The sequence below is a fragment of the Schistocerca serialis genome, chromosome 5, assembly GCF_023864345.2.
Source record: "Schistocerca serialis cubense isolate TAMUIC-IGC-003099 chromosome 5, iqSchSeri2.2, whole genome shotgun sequence".
NCBI lineage: Eukaryota > Metazoa > Arthropoda > Insecta > Orthoptera > Acrididae > Schistocerca > Schistocerca serialis.
Window position 1 is genome coordinate 757,669,723 of NC_064642.1, and position 8,377 is coordinate 757,678,099.

The window sequence follows — 8,377 nt, forward strand, 5'->3', positions numbered from 1 at the left end:
GCCAAATACCTCGATGTGCGACAAAAGAGGACGGATGGCTGAGGAAATGGCGACTTTCCGATGGCTTGCAAGTCGATCGTTGTGTTTCAACTTCGATTGACGATGGTAGCGAACTCCATTCCCAGTGGTCAGAAGAAACTACCAAAGCCATGACTCGCAAGGTCTGTACACTACCGTCAAAGAACCTGGTAGTAAACTTGGAAAATTGCCGGCTTCTGTGGTGGGCCTCGCTGGAGTGGAGCTATCGACACCGGCAACCCATAGCTAGAATCACCAATCCAGGCATCTCTGCTACGACTACTTTCAACGAGTTCATACAAATGACCACAGACAGCAGTCTATACACAAAACTGATCAAATCATGTCTGTTATTGCGTTTCTTTACTTTAAACAGATTACGGCTGGATGAGAAGTGAATCATTGTGCATGTAACTTTCATGCTTATTTTATAAACTTTTTAAAAAATTTCAGTGAAACTATTTAACGTAACATTCCTCTTGTAATGAGTACATGATTGATTGTCAGTAATCTAATGCCGGATGCGATGGGCGGGGCTGTGACTATATACTCTCGAGTAATACTGCCTTATTCAGAAGGCGACGCCTGTTTTCTTACGTTGATTAGCCGAGCGGTCTCAGGCGCTGCAGTCATGGACTGTGCGGCTGGTCCCGGCGGAGGGTCGAGTTCTCCCTCGGGCATGGATGTGTGTGTTTGTCCTTAGAATAATTTAGGTTAAGTAGTGTGTAAGCTTAGGGACTGATGACCTTAGCCGTTAAGTCCCATAAGATATCACACACATTTCAACATTTTTGTGTTCTTACGGATCTTGTTACATCCACCACCACCACACGCCATCATGAGTACTTTAGCTTTTATTTTAGGCGTTTTTAGGGATGTATAGAAATCTATGTTAACGTGTACTACTATTGTTTTGCAGCGCTTACGGCCTGAAGATGGTCTAAATTATAGACCGAACCCGGTTGCCACCCAAATTAAACATCTGTTGCATTCGAGACTGTTTTACAGAATTTTAATATTTTACACCGACTGTTGTTAATTTTCCATTGAAAGAGTGCTTTCTAAAATTTCAGTTCGCTATCAGGATCTATTCAGCGCAGCGTCCTAGCAGTTCCACATGCAGTACCGACCACGGAGGTTCACCACAGCAGCCAGAGCAAGTGGCCAACAGCTACAGCCAGAGGCCTCGCTTCCCCTGACTCCGGTCTCACTCGGACTCTGTGCTCCTCCACCGGTGTACGCCAGTTTACTGAGATATTGCAATCCTGCCAGTAAATTACCGTCACTGACAGGCGTCTGACTGGAATTAGAATTGTAACAGTTAATTGTGAGCAGTGATTGACGTTTGACCGGACTCATTCAGACTCGAAGGGTTTTTATCACCCAACGAACTAAACACACCTATTATTCTTTACCTAAACTCAAATCAAGTCGTTTATTACTCTGCGTGTCATCAGCCCCTGATGATACTGGTCGTGAATCCTTTCATTTTATGTGTTGCTGGAATAATGTGTTTCGTTTTATCACACTATCTCGGAATCTTGTTTCACGTGTGTGGACTCAGTCAAGGTTACCAGAGGTCTGTCGACCTGCTACCCAGGACAAGCAACGACCACAACATAAGTTTATCCACGGGAGATGCAGATTTGAAAATCGCCTAATGGGGGAGGGGGGTAAGGGAGGTTATCTTTTTATTAAACAACAGAGTGCAGGTAGATCTCAGCAGGTACAAATATCTACATCTACACTCTACAGTCCGCCGCGAGGTATATGGCAGAGTGTACGACCGACTGTACCATTTATTAGGATTTCCTCCGTTTCCATTCATGTTTGGAGCGCGCAAAGAATGTTCCTATCAATGCCTCTGTGTGTGCAGTAATTATTCTATCTTATTCTCACGATCACTATGCGAGCGATACGTAGGGAGTTGTAATATATTCCTAGAATCATCATTTAAAGGCTGTTCCTGAAACGTTGTTGATAGACTTTCTCGGTAAAATCCATGTCTATCTTCAAGAGTCTTCCACTTCAGTTCCTTCAGTATCTCTGTGACATTCTCCATAGGATCAAACAAACCTGTCACCACTGATGGTGCCCTTCTCTGTATACATTCAATATCCCCAGTTAGTCCTAATTAGTACTGGTCCCACAAACTTAAGCAATATTCTAGAAGAGGTCGCACCGGTGATTTATAAATAATCAATTTTGTAGACTGATTGCACTTCCCCAGTATTCTGCAAGGGACCCAACGCACTTCACTGAACGACACCTGTAGTTACTTCTACATCCTGAGACGACACTCCATCCAAGATAAAATTCTACGTCCTCCCTACCAAAACCTCAATCCAGTCACAAATTTCACTTGATATCCCATGTGATCGTATCTTTGACAGTAAGCGTAGGGTTGGTACTGTGTCAAATGCTTTTCGGAAATCAAGAAATACTGCATCTACCTGACTCCTTTGATCCAAAGCTTTCAGTACGTCATGCGAGAAAAGTTCGAGTTGGGTTTCGCATGATCGAAGTTTTCGGAATCCATGCTGGTTGGCGCTGAAGAGGTCATTCTGTTCTGAGGAGGTCGTTCTGTCCTCATTACGTTTGAGCTCAGAATATGTTCTAAGATTCTACAACAAATTGAGACCAAGGATATTGGACGGTAGTTCTGCGGATCACTTGTACTACCCTTTTGTAGACGTGTGTGAATTGTGCTTTTTTCAAGAACGGGATACAGTGTTTTGTTCAAGGGATCTACGATTACATACTGGGTGTTTCAACTGAAGACACTGAAATATGTCGGAAACTAGGCGTCGGATCAAAAAAGGTATCATTCGAATTTTTTGTCTCCAGAGGGGGGCATCCAACGAGTTTTACGACAGTGTCATGGATAATTTTCCTTACACAGTACAGCTGACAGTAGATGTGGAAAAACTTGTCTCTTAAAACTTGACCTTCCTTCATCTCTTTCTTGTTTTCAATAAACCTTTATTGCCTTCAGCAGAGTTAATCTGCCTTATGTGCCTTTCTTACGAATTATAAAACACACGTTTGGTTTTGTGTAGATCCAATTGGATATTCACATTGGTAACTAATCCTTAACATATACCCAGTACTTCCGATATTTACTGTCCTTGTTCGTCTTCAAAGCTGAATAAATTTTTCCACGGATCATCCTCGTCGTCAATCTTCAGTGAACTTTCTTTTCTATTTCAACTATCACACCTGAAGTGTCCCTCGCGAAGGCCCCGCTTGTCCGCTGCCGGCACACCCCGAGGCAACTGCCTGCAGACGCCTGACCACAGTCGTAAGCGTCCTCTGCTGTTCGAACTGCGGCCAGCTGCTGCTACAGCACGCACGCTTCTTATCCATCCAGTACTACTAACTTAAGAATTAAGCTATGGAAAGAAATAGAAAAATCTAAATACGTTCCTTGTTAGTCTCTTGGCGCTTCAACAACGGATGATGACAGCCAACTAACAAAAGGAGGCACAACGTTGGCATCACAGATTTATTTCAAACTTTGTACACCTTTAGTAGGCCATTAAAACGCCATGCCGTAACGTACTAGTAGCAAGTTGCACTACTTAGATAGTTCCGAGAAAATGGCAAGAGAAGCTTTACACGTGTACTATATGTAAGTGATGTATTTGTGCGTAGGTGCCGGACGTTAGAATTCATGGTAGTCAGTTGGTTTGCGGTAGTTACGTAACACGAAAGTATACGTGGCGAAGGTTCGGCTCCCGTTCAGACTTAATTTTTAATCTATTTCCCATCACTGATCCTATCATTTATGACATTTGAGAGGTAATATAATTAAAAAACGACGTGTATTTGCATGAAGTTTTAGTGAATTTTATCTTATTCGGCTTCTTACTATTTTCAGTTAAATTTAATTGTTCAAATATACTTTTAACTATCGACAAGCAAATGAAGAAACGCATATTTTCCTGAAAATGTATGCCTGTCGTTGTTTCTGAAATCCTTTATCCATGCAATGGGGTAAGGTACCAGGAACTATTTTGCACCTCGACGCTTCGAGCTGCAGACACAGAGGCAGGCCCCATTTGGCAGTTAACCTGCGTGGCGGTGGGACGTTGCTAACGTAGCAAGAATGAATAGTGTACGTGAAAATGTATGCTTGTACTACAAAAACGAAGGTTTGAGCGGGACTCGAACCGTCGCCACTTATGCGTTCGTCTTACGAACTCAAACGCTAACCACTTTTTGTAAGAGTAAAGGAATAGAAGGAATGGTCTCGGGGCCAAGGTGGGGAGGGGTCATTGTACGAGGCCTGGCCACGATGTCGAGGTCGCCAGACAGGAACGTATGGAAGGGATAAACGGCTACAGGCGAATATTTATTTATTTACTGACAAATAATATTTATCTCCTGCGATGACTATTCCAGCTGCAGGACTGGTCGTGGAAGATGTTCCGCAAGAAGTCTTGAAAGTATTGACTGTACTTATGTTTCTTTACAATGGCACAATGACGATCGTTCAAATAGTTCCAAAAATCCATGAGTTTTATGACACCATCCCCATATAAATAATGAATCGCGTGACTTCTGATCCACGTGACAGCGTTGTGTTTCGTCCTCTCGTATTAAAGAGCATTCCGGTAGAGGAGACTGCGGGAATCGACGTAAGAGGGCGACACCAGTAAAAAGAGCGCCAAAATTTGACAAACAAAATACCAAATGTCTTCCACCGGCCCACAGTGGAGCCGGTGTTCGTCTGTATCCTGGACACTGCAGTTCACACACAAAGGAGAAAGCACCAGGTGGTCGAACACACGTCTCAGTCTAGCGTTATCGCGTTGACAGTTCGCCATACTACGTTCCAATGGACGGCAGGATATGTCACTTTGACGACATTAGGCGACCGGCCGTGAAGCAGTGTGTGATAGATGTCACTGGTCGTTGGTAAGGGAGAGGCGGAGAGAACGTCCCATAGGTAGCTATATTCCAGATAAAACATCCCAAAGTAGGAAAAGGGGACTGGTATCTCAGTAAGCGGCACAGGAGGGTCAAGGGAATACGGTGCCAGAGCCTCCATCAGTAATCCCATGAGGCTGGTGGGGCACAGTCGCCAAAGCTTGAGATGCATACTACCGTATAGACACGCGGCTCGACCACGAGCGCTGACAAGACCAAGTCCGCCCCGTTCTTTAGGAACGGTGAGGGAGGCGTATCGCACCTTGAATATCATTCCAGCGCTGACAAAGGAACTGAATGATGCCATGATGCTCCAAGCTATGTGTCTAGGCATTGGTAGTATTTCCGCTACATGCGGAGTTCGTGATGCCTCATAGACAACAAATTAGGTTCGTTGATCAAGGTCCAATGCACGAAGTCGATGATCCCCAAGTCTATCGCGGATGTGTTGCAGGAGGCTCCGATAATTAACGATCGTCGTGCGTGAAATGTCGTCTGTGAAGTCGATACCAAGGCTACGGATTTTATCACATAGTCTGATCGGGGCGACGCTTGCACGTTTCATCCCAGTGCCAATAGTCAAAGTCATCGATTTATGTACATTTTTACGGCTCCCCAAAGCTTCACCATAAACAGCTAACCAATCTAAGGCTCTGCAAACATCATATTCATCACGAAGAGTTAACATCAGATCTGAATAAGCAGTGCACCTAAAAACGAAGCCACAAGAGACAAACCAATGAGGTGGTGTCTCAGAGCGCGCAACAAAGACTCTAATGCTAAAGCGTACAGTATTGTCGATAATGAACATCCCTGTCTAACAGCCACCCAGGAGGCTCGCCACTCTTTACTGGGATCGTGCTTGGCTACCACGGGACCCCAGCCTTTGCAGCATTATTTTTTTACCTCCGTGCAGCATGTCTATCTTCTTGCTATTCTTTTTGCCCTCCCTTGGGGAACATGTCTGGGATGTTATTGGGAATGTTCTGCATTGTCTGTCGCTGATGTAGGAACAGTCTCACCTTTGTTTATAGCTCCCTTTTCCTTTCTTTTGTTTCTCTTCTCCACTCGTTCCTCCACTTCAGCGTTTGAGGTTCCTCTGTTTTTTTTCTTCCTCCCTCTGCGCTGCTGAAGGTCGGCCCACACGTCTAACGCATAACAGGTGAATGGGTACCGCGTAATTCCCCACCCCAGGTCGACAGGTAGGGCTCACACATACCCTCTGGTACAGGCCAGGCCCAGGGAGAGGTGGTTGCCTGAGCTGCAACCTTCCCAAACTCTCGATTGGTCCCTCTGTCAGGTGTTTGGGAGGTGTGACCTGACGTGTGAAGAATCACCTAAGGAGAGTGCGCCCACTTGTGAAGGGGGCCCCCAGTTGGAAGGAGCACTCTATCGGAGACACTGGCAACCATGGAGTATTTTCTCGAAATGAGTCAATCATCTTCCCAATCGAAGTCTGCGAAACGTATATGTAGTGTGGCTAATGATTCAAAGACCCTTTCCGCTGCGCTATGGTTCCTCATGGTGTTACATACTGAAGATGGTCATTCCATCACCACAGTTAAACCGTTTATTATTCGGAATGGTGTTGATGCATTTGCTGGCCCATTGAAATCCTGCTCTCATTTACACAATAGCACTTTGCTTTTGGAGACTACTTCTGATCCTCAAGCGCAAAAACTGCTTGCTGCCTTGCTTCTCCATAGCTACCCTGTTTCTGTTGAGGCCCATAGAACTTTGAATTCTTCCCATGGTTTAATTTACAGCAGGCTGCTCGACAGTCTAACTGAGGCTAAAATCCAATCTTACCTCTCTGATCAGGGTGTCGTTGCCATCCATCTTGTAATCAAAAAAGATAAGATTTCTCCTCAGCGGCCGCCCACACTCTTTTTTTCAACTTTGTTACAATAATGCTTCCTTCCAAGATCAAAGTTGGCTATGAAATTATCAGTCTGGCCGCACATTCCGAACGTGATACACAGCTACCAGTGTCATCACCATTTCAACCACATAAGAATGTCTTGTCGACACCTAGCCAAATGTGTAATCTGTAATAAGGATGTGCATGAGGACACTTGTGTGCATCCTTCTCCCCGCTGTATCAGCTGCAATGATGGCCATGCCTTCTCCTCCCGGGATTGTCCCATGTATCTTGATGAGCAGGCTGTCCAAGAGATCTGGGTAAAGGAAAAAGTGCCTTACCTAGTCGCTCACAAGTTACTGGCTAGTCGCAAACCCTGTATTCTCCCGTCTAGTACGTATAGTTCTGATTTTGTTACCCCTCACTCCATGAAGAACATGGCGATGCAGACATGCGCGCTCCAATTCAGCTCTGAGGTTGTGAAATCGCCCAGTGTTAAGGTAGCATCGCCATCACCCTGTCCACCTGTGCAACAAGCCATCAAACTCTCGCCTCAAGCGGCGAAGCCACCGGCTACACAACTCGTAGCCCGGACAACTGGTAGGCTGGAAAGGACAGGACGAGTGGTGCCGTGAAGACTTCATCTGCCCCTCCAGCCAAACAACACCCGGGTCTTCCTCTAACCGGAAAGGCTCGAAGTAGTCCACAAAAGGCAAACAGTCTTTTCCTTCGCCAACTCGAAGATCGTCTTCGATGGTATCGCCACGTGATACCTTAGCCCGTCTGGCCTCCATGTCGCCGGTGCACACCACCAACCGCTTTTCAGCGTTGGACGCCAAAGGTCGACAGCACAAGGTAGTTGATGCTTCTGTGGACCCCATGGAGCAGGATCCTCCTACTTCTGTGCCATCTAGTAGCGACTCTTCACCGGCTGCCACTCGGCAGCCACCAAGGTGACATCCCTACATCTCTTCCTCATCATGACTCTCCTCCAATGCAACATTCGCGGCCTTCATTCCCTCAAAAAGGATTTGTGGCTGCTTTTAGCATAACAGCATCCCCTTGTGCTCTGCCTTCAAGAAACGAAATTGCGCCCTCATGACCGCTTTCACATTTATTACCAATTTGTTTTGACCTTCCCTCTGAGGTTGGCATTCCATTTCAAGGGAGGATCATGCTGCTCATACAGGATGACATCCATAGTCAACCCATCGCCCTCACTACCCACATTCAGGCTTTTGCAGTTTGCCTTTTCCTTCCCTACCTGACTTTTTACCTCTGTACCATTTATGTCCCTCCATCATTTCATGTCACCAGGGAAGACTTCCTTCAGCTTATTGGGCAGCTACTTTCCCCACTTTTGCTACTCAGTGACTTTAATGCACATCAGCCCCTTTCTTCCCTGCAGGTCCATGGGTTAGAATAGGCCCGAGGTATTCCTGCTTGTCGTAAGAGGCGATTAAAAGGAGTCTCACACATTTAGACCTTTATGTGATGGTCCACAGTAGGGTTTGGCTTCCATTTCTCAAAATTCTCCCGAAGAGCGAGCCAATTGGGGAAGGTCAC